Genomic DNA, 8,328 nt, shown 5'->3' with positions numbered 1-8,328 from the left:
GTATGCTATTGCACAGTGTTAATGTTGGAAATAATTACACATTTTTCCCGGGCGTTAAGCTGTGCGGTAATCCCGAAATAGCCACAACGCAATTCATGATAAATTTTTGGAATTGTATTTTGCCCATTTCTGGGTTTGGGGAGAGGGGAGGGGGAAGAAAGGAGTGGAGTAGAGAGAAAGACCATCAAGCTAGGGTGAGAGAATACAGTAGAAATTTCATGTTTTTGAGACTTTCCTCACTCCAAATGACATCAAATATTCACAATTAATGTGTGTTATACAACTATCCCTCTACCACCAAAATATACCTGTCCTATGGGTCTCGAGTTGCATGTGTCTCTTAAAATGTAATAGACTTATTAGAATTGCTACCCTTGCTTTCTGTTGACCAGAAGAGACATTTAAAAAAAACCTCTCTTACTCACTGCCTTTTCAATTTTAAATGCTCCACATCATTCAGACGAGTCTCCTGCATTAGGGCAATATTTTCATATTCTGTAATAGTTTGTATCATTTAATCAGTCTATTCCACAAACATTCCAACTAAAAAACATTGTTCAATTAGCTATATATATCATCTGTCCTCTTAAGTATTCTAAGAATTAATATCTTGCTATAAGTTGTCAGATAATGTCCCTCAGCCTAGACACATGCTCGAAATATCACTGTAGACTTCTTGAGAAACTGTCTTTGTTGTCCATTCCCATAGAAACCTCTATCTATACATAGCATCTGTCCCTTTGCCACACTATGCCTGCCCTTCCCCATAACCCCACTACCAACCCCACTCTTACCTTTTCACTCCAGATCCCCCCAACTATAGAATTCTCTTCTCCAAACTGAAGATATATAGTCACCCAATGACTCCACACTAGGGATCCTACCCCATCCACCTATGTCTCCCCCCTCTGCAATATCCATTGGCAGCCAAAATAAACCCCAAAAAGAAAAGCATTTATAGCCTGATTACCTACAATGCCAACTTCTATCAACAAATGCATTCCAATTATAAATCACTGATCAAATGACCACAGTAACAGTGACATACAACCAAAGAAATATTTAGCGATATCATTCTTCTCCCAAATTTTGTAGAGCAGAAGATCATCCTCCACATCCTCCAAAATCACATGTTTCTTCCCTGATGAAAAACCCTGAGTTTGCTGGATATAAGAGTATAATGTGCATCTTCTTCTTTTTCAGCTGTGTGCAAACTAGTGAAAAGGTCTTTCTCTTCACCGCTAAGGATACAGAGTAACTTCAAAACAAAAGTATGTTTTTTGCCTTCATAGAGTAGCCCTCTCTGCTGCTGGTAAGCTCTTAGTAAATCCATTTTATGTACAAAGTTTAGAATTTTGGCAATCGAAACATGCGGCTGGCTACCATGTTACTTCAATGGACGTAATCTAATGGCCCTCTTCACCCTCAAATGACTGTGTTGGGAGCTCAAGTCCAGATCCTGTGGCAGCCAGGTCTCCAAGAGCGATATCACTGTGTTGTCAGAAACCATTTCTTGAATTCCTACAAGGCAAATGTTATTTCTCTCTAGGTTTTCAGCCTTCTCCAAAATTGACTCTACCCAATATAGGCAAGAAGAGAGAGATGTGAAACACACAATCCTATAGAGAACACCCAACACAAATATTTATTAATTAAATAATACTTTTGTGCTGAAAACACATTTATATAAAAGGAGGAAAAGACTTTAGAATCCGGCAAGTCAAATTTTTAACTTCCCTAAAATGATCTTAATACTAGTCAAAAAACCTACAGTACCAACAATTTATTTTATTTATTTCAAACAATTTTTTATAATTTTTTGGTATATATTAAAATAATTTTTAAAGAACTTATCTCTTTCATAGGTGCAAATTATTTTTATGCTGATGGCCAGCGAATTGCAATAATTGCTGCTTCAGGGCAATATTTTTTGGATGGAATGTGATCCACAAAACTCAGCACACTTGATTATTGCTTCAGGGCAATATTTCCTGAAGGTAGAATATCTGTAAAATAACAATGAATCAATTTTTTCTTTATTTAAAACATTTTATTTATTTTGTTTGCTTTTATATACCGACATTCGTTGGGGTACATCACATCGGTTCACATTATAACTGGATAATGGCATGACGGGAGTCGTACCATTTTACAATGTAACATTAAAACATGCGTAGGAACAGTTTAACATGCCTCATCAGAAAGATAAAATAAACTTACTGTTCACAAAATTCAGCAAATTTGTTTTTTGTATATGAAGCTGCTCTCTGTAAATGATTTTCTCAATGAACAACGCCAACACATGCACACTTGTCCTGAATAAAGCCAGATCTTCACACATGCTTGCTGTAATTTGCATGAGATACACATTTTTTAATTCAATTCAATTTTGATTCATTCTCAAAGGGGCCCGGCCACACGTGTAAGTGCTGGTACACGCACAAGAGCCGGGCCCTGAGAAAGGGCAGGTCAGGGGCGTGGTGAGGGGTGGGGCAGGACGCAGTCCAGCTGAGACAGCAGCCATTAGCGCTGTTCATTGCGCGCAAGTTGTTTGTGCTCTGACGGAGTAGCAAGTAAAAAAAATATTTTAGGTAGGGAGTAGGGGCCGGGGTGGAGAGGGGAAAGGGAAGGAAGGTTAGGCAGAGGGGGAGAGAAGTTCCGTCCCAGTCTGCTCCTTAATTGGAGTGGACTGGGAGGGAACTGGGGGAGGCCCGATTGCATCGCCGTGCATAATTTGCTAAAATTCACCCCCCAGATTATGAAATCCAGTGCACGTGCATACCTTTTAAAATCTACCCCTTTATGTTGTAACATGGTGTAAAAACAATTTATGAGATTTTTTTTTATAAGATTGGAATAAATTCCATGCAGAGCCAAAATAACGAGATTCAAACCAGCAGTCACGTAAATTTGAACATTATCAAAAAAATTGTTGGCCTAAATCTCTGAGCCATCCAAGAGTGATGTTCAATTGAATAGTGGTTGATATCTATAATCTTTTCATGTATATAATCCCAAGAAAATAATTTTTCAAAAATTCAAAAAAATTATGAACTGAAATCTGTGACCTTTTCTTGGATTTCTGTAAAAATTGAAATGATAGGAATGAAGTTTTGCTACCTAAAATGAATTTCTAAATCTTTTAAAAACAATATGCATGAAAATGCCTTATTTAACATGAGCGAAAGTGAAAAATAACTTAAAAAATAGAATAAATGCATCCAAAGATTCTCATATATTTTTTGTGCATAAAAACTTGGGCTATCCATTATTTCCAATCTTGGATAATGTTGTAAATGGAACTTTTATATATAATTTTAATTTAAAACTGATTGAGTTGCATGAAAGACACTCTTTCTGTAGAGCTGTTACGACAAAGAGGCTCAAAACCTTTAGCACAACACTTCCCAAAGGTGGAACATCCATGAAATTTGAACAACGAATCAACCTTTTTCTTTGATAAAACATGCCTCATAAACAAGTATATTCACAGTTCACGAGATTCAGCACATTTGTTTTTTAGTATATGGAGTTGCTCTCTCTCTCTCTCTCTCTCTGAATGATTTTCGCAATGAACAGCGCCAACACATGCACACTCATCCTAAACAGAGCCAGATATTCACATGTGTGTTGCAATTTGCATGTAATGGGGTAGATTTTATAAATTTCTGTGTGCGCGTACTTTTGTTTGTGCACCAGGCGTGAACAAAAGTACGCTGGATTTTATAAGATACGCGCGTAGCCGCACGCATCTTATAAAATCCCGGGGCGGCGCGTGCAAGGGGGTGCCTCAGAGGCAACTTTCTTTCCACACACCCCCCACACCTTCTCCTCCCTTCCCCTACATAACCCCCCCCGGCCCTATCTAACCCCCCCCCCCACCTTTGTTGGCAGATTTACGCCTGCGGAAAGCAGGCGTAAATCTGCGCACGCCAGCAGGCTGCTAGCGCTGGTCCGGAGGCCTCAACCACGATCCTGGGCCGGCGCCATGCCCCCGGGCCTGCCCCCGAAACGCCGCGTCACTCGCAGCACGCCCCCCCCCCCCCGACACGCCCCTCCATGCAAGCCCCGGGACTTACGCGCTTCCCGGGGCTTGCACGCGCCGCCGAGCCTATACAAATTAGGCTAGGCGCGCGCAGGGGGGGGGTTTGGGGAAGGTTTTCGGGGGGTACGCGCATATCATATGCGCAAACCCCTTTGAAAATCTACCCCAATAAGCACTGTCTAATTCAATTCAATTTCAATTCTTTCGTGTTTAAAATTGTTTTAAATTGTATGTTTTCCTTAGCCAAGGGTTTTTTAAGTAGTTCCTATGATAATAAGTGTGTTTTCTGAAGTAGATAAGTACTGTTTCCTAAAATGATATCAGAGGAGTAGGGATCTCTGCTGAGGATTTTCACTGAGCACGTTCTGAAACTGCAGGCAAAGCTGAGCTGGAAATGGATGAAGGGAGACCAGGTCGCAGATTCCTGTCACAGAGGCCTAGTTTACATGGAAGAGAACCCAAAACACTTAGACAAACTGGGTTAATGTGTGAAAGTGGGTGTACGTGGTGGTGTTTGTAAACTTATTACTGACAGAGGTAAGATTTAGTTAAAGTAAATTTAATTTCATAGCTGATTCACGGTGTATATCAGCTTTAATAGCTAAGGGGTAGATTTTCAAAGGGTTACGCGTGTAACCCCCGAAAACCTACCCCAAACCCCCCCCTGCGCGCACCCCGAGCCTATGTTGCATAGGCTGCCGGCGCGCACAAAGCCCGGGGTTTTCCTGGGGGGCGTGTCGGGGGCGTGGACCAGCCCTGGGACCATGGTCCGGTCTGGGGGCTGGTCCGGGGTCCGCGGCCACGCCCCCAGAACGCCCCCGATGACGTGCCGGCCACGAGACACCCCTCGACATGCCCCTGATGACGCGCCGGCCGCAACACGCCCCCTGAACAAAAGTGCGTGCGCGCGTAGTTTTATAAAATCTGCCCCTAAGTGAATGTTTGGAAGAGTGAATGATTGGTGATCTCATTCTGAATTTATTTAACTGAAGTACATTCTACCTCGTAAACCGAGGTGATGTGCATTACGTGCCGCGGTTATATAAAAAACTATAAATAAATAAAAACTATTTAATAGAGTCCGATAGTGTGTCTACAATTTGAATTCTATCAGTACATAAAGGTACTGCAGCGTTGAATACACAATACCTGTAGATAAAGGTACTTCTGTGTTATTTCCTTAGAGGAAAAATATTTGGAATGTTATTGTTTTTACTGGCAAATTTATGTGTGGAATAATAGAGAGAGTAATCACAAAGAAACTGCCTGTAACATAACATCTAAGTTGAGCCTCTAACTATAATTAGACAGGGCTGATACAATTATTTTTTTTATTTCTGTTAGTAATAATTCCAGTCTCAATTAGACGTCAAAACACATACTAGCAGCATTTTAGGCTGCGGAGGATTGGCGATATGAGAAAGTCAGTATTAGTTATTGATTTGATTTGAGTTAGCGTAGTAGGTAAAACATTGTATCCTGAGACTCCACGACAAAGAGTGGCAGTCTGGGTCCAGTTGGTGCTATCAAGCAGCGTACTCTATTCCCCATAACAAGCCACCAAAGCTTCACATCATTACTGGGTCACCACTCTCTAGCCAGCATTCACAAGCTATGTTCTCAAAATGTATTATCCAGAAGTAAAATTAAGATGTGTACACCAATAAACTGTAACAAAATTTGGATAATTGCATTAGTAAGCTAGTGCAACACATATACAGACAAGAGCTGTAAGTCATTTAGAAGTTTAAGAACAGAGAGAAAAAAAAGTTTTCAAACTTACCTGTAGGGGAATCCTGGAGAATTCTAGAATATCATGAAGAGCCTATAATGATAAAAAGTTAACACAAAGAATCAAATTTTCTTGGATTAAAGTTGAAATTACAACACTTGTTCTCATTAAGAAAAACTAAATAAGGACAATACTTATCTGATAGTATATTGGTGAGAAGTAATCCTTGTAAAGGAACCGATTTCTATTCCAAATACTGTTAAAAAATATTAGCATGAAAATAAAATTTAAAAATTGTTTTGTATATCAGAAATAAAGTATTTCTCATTGAACATATTGAACAATTGACATTTATAATTTCAATAATTAAACTTCTTTCTAGAAGTGAAGAACCTGAAAAGTTATCCATTTGCCAGCAAATAAAACCATTTGATTATAGAAGTGCCTTTGAGTTCATTTTTCTATTTTAACTTTTTGACAGTGAAAATACTCTGGGAGTTCAAACTATTTCCATACCATCTTCTAAAAGTGGAAACCCTTAAAGCCTGACCATCTGGCTACCAAAGTGACAGTGCTTGAAGTAGTTTGGTGCCCAGGGGTATTCACATTTTTTATACTCTTTGGAGTAGATTTTAAAAGTCCCACATGCATCCATGTGCACGCAGCTCCCAGCGCACGCACATGGACGTGGCTATTTTATAACATGTGCACATTATAAAATATAACCAATACACAGAATTAACCACTCAACCTGAAACCATCCCCTTTTTGAGAAGTAACATTATTGGGTGCCCCACTAACTGGAATTTTGGAATCTAAATGGATTTCTTTGCTTCAGTGTTTACTGAAGAGAATATTGGAGAGATACCCGTTCCAGAGAAGGTTTTCATGGGTGATGATTCAGATCAACTGAACCAAATCACGGTGAACTTGGAAAGTGTGCTAGGCCTGATTGACAAACTGAATAGTAATAAATCACCTGGACTAGATGGTATACACCCCAAGGTTCTGAAAGAACTAAAAAATGAAATTTCAGACCTATTTCAATTAATTTATAATCTATCATTAAAATCATCCGATGTACCTGAAGATTGGAAGATGACCAATGTGATCCCTATATTTAAAAAGGGATCCAGGGGTGATAACGGAAACTATAGACTGGTGAGCCTGATTTCAGTGCCGGGAAAAATCATGGAAACTGTTATAAAGAATAATATCACAAAACATTTAGATATACATGGTTTGATGGGACACAACCAACATGGATTTACCTAAGGGAAGTCTTGCCTCACAAATCTCCTACATTTTTTTGAAGGGGTGAATAAATATATGGACAAAGGTGAACCAGTAGATGTGGTGTATTTGGAATTTTAGAAGGCATTCAACTGCTATATTTAAAATCAATTCCCATATTATTTTGATGACCTCAGGATGTTTCTTCTCCTGATTTTCTGGTTTTGCATAAACTCTCACATACTACTCTGTTATCACATTTAGAACATCAAAATGCTTGGTCTTGGACATTTTTAGACAAAAAAAAAAACCACCCCAGTATAATCATGAATTCTCAATGGGGTAGGAGAACCAGGCTGAGATTTTAGGAGGAAAGAAAGAACTATCGGGCCGATACAGTAAAGTCCACGGGAAAGCGGGCGATTCACTATTCAAATTAGGCCCGGCGGTAAAACAGGCAAAAGGAGGTGCTAGGGACACTAGCTCGTCCCTAGCACCTCCTTGTGGACCAGAGCGGCGGCTGTCAGCGGGTTTGACAGCCAACGCTCAATTTTGCCGGCTTCGGTTCTCGAGCCCCCTGACAGCCACGGGCTCGGAAACCAGACGCCGGCAAAATTGAGTGTCCGGTTTTCGACCCGACAGTCGCGGGCTGACTTCAAATTTTTTTTTTTTTTACTTCTGGAAACTTTCGGGACTTCCAACTTAATATCGCCATGATATTTAATCGGAGGGTGCACAGAAAAGCAGTTTTTACTGCTTTTCTGTGCACTTTCCCGGTGCACGAAGAAATTAGCGCCTACCTTTGGGTAGGCGCTAATTTCTGAAAGCAAAATGTGCGGCTTGGCTGCACATTTTGTTTTCTGAATCGCGCGGGAATACCTAATAGGGCCATCAACGTGCATTTGCATGTTGCGGGCGCTATTAGGTTTGGAGGGTTGGATGCGCATTTTCGGCCCCTTACTGAATAAGGGGTAACGCTAGCTCATCGAAAACGCGCATCCAATAGAGGGTTACCTAAATGAGTACTATTCAATGCAACTGCTGTGGAGCCTTTATATTGAGGGTAATCATATGGAAACTTAAGGCTTGCCCCTTTTGTTCAAAACTCTCTACCTTGGAAAAGGAGCTGGATGACTTTAAAGCTGAATTAGCTTCAATAAAGAGAGTCTCAGCCACGGTACATTATTCAGGAAATAATTTCCACTTACCACTGAATAACCAAAACTCAAGAAAAAAGAGATTTACCGTGGGCTCAGGTAGGATAAGACCTGTAACCCACAGACACCCATTATTAAAAGCTGTGCAACCCACAACTCTA

This window comes from Rhinatrema bivittatum, chromosome 1 (assembly GCF_901001135.1).
Source record: "Rhinatrema bivittatum chromosome 1, aRhiBiv1.1, whole genome shotgun sequence".
Taxonomy (NCBI): domain Eukaryota; kingdom Metazoa; phylum Chordata; class Amphibia; order Gymnophiona; family Rhinatrematidae; genus Rhinatrema; species Rhinatrema bivittatum.
This window is presented reverse-complemented; position numbering follows the sequence as displayed.